We start from the raw sequence: 1,123 nt of genomic DNA on the forward strand, positions 1-1,123 counted from the left end.
GCAACTGGTTTGCTTCTGATTGGAATTCAAAAACTTGAGTCATGTTCTCTCATTAAAAATAAAAAGACACTGTTTGAATTCCAATCAGGAGCAAGGCAGTTGTAGCATAGTTCCACTTCTTTCTCTCTCAACTTCAGAGAAGCCTGTAAAGCCGGTTAAATTCTTTAAAATTAAAAAATAAAAAAATCTACACGAATCCCAGTGTATTTCTAGCTGCTTTTTTTTTTCTATATTTCAACCCGTGTGGAATAAAATAACTTAGTTATGTGTGTGAATGTGTGTGTGTGTGAATGTGTATGTGTGAATGTGTGTCTGTGTGTGTGTAAATGTGTGCGTGCGAATGTGTGTATGTGTGTGTAAATGCGTGTATATTTACACAGATTTAAATATACACATATATATTTAAATGTGTGTATTTAAATACACACTTTTAAATCCATATTTAAATGTATTTAAATGTGTGTGTATACACACACACACACACACATGTGCGTGTATATATGTGTGAATGTGTGTGTGAAATTGTATGCGTGTATGTGTGTATGTGTTCATAAATGCACACACACACATACACGTGTGTGTGTATGTGTGTGAGAGTGTTTGTATATGTGTGTGTGAAATTGTGTGCGCGTGTGTGTGTGTGTGTGTGTGTTTATAAATGCATGTATGTATATAGCAACGTAGATTGAAACACGATACATTTGGATATGAATGCCTCCTAGTATTTAGACCTTCCTTAATTGTTTTTCTTTTTATGCTTGTACCCACTGCGCAGTTCCATCTTTAGGGGGAACGACGAAATATGTGCGACAAAAGGGGGTTGATATAAACAACAACAAAGAAACACTTTGAAGTGGCTGGATGCCCCAGTATGGCCGCCAACCTGTGACTGAAACTAGTAAAGGGAAAAAGAATAACCAACTGTATCACCTGCAGTGAGTACCGGAAATGGTGACGCCGAAAACCCGGAAACATGGGTGGTATGAAGAAAAAAAATGATTGATGCGTTTGGAGAAGAAGGGAGAAACAGAGGGTGGCAGTAATAATGATATGTAGAGAGTGGAGGGAGAGAGAGAGAGAGAGAGAGAGAGAGAGAGAGAGAGAGAGAGAGAGAGAGAGAGAG

The sequence above is a fragment of the Octopus bimaculoides genome, chromosome 17 (assembly GCF_001194135.2).
Source record: "Octopus bimaculoides isolate UCB-OBI-ISO-001 chromosome 17, ASM119413v2, whole genome shotgun sequence".
Taxonomy (NCBI): domain Eukaryota; kingdom Metazoa; phylum Mollusca; class Cephalopoda; order Octopoda; family Octopodidae; genus Octopus; species Octopus bimaculoides.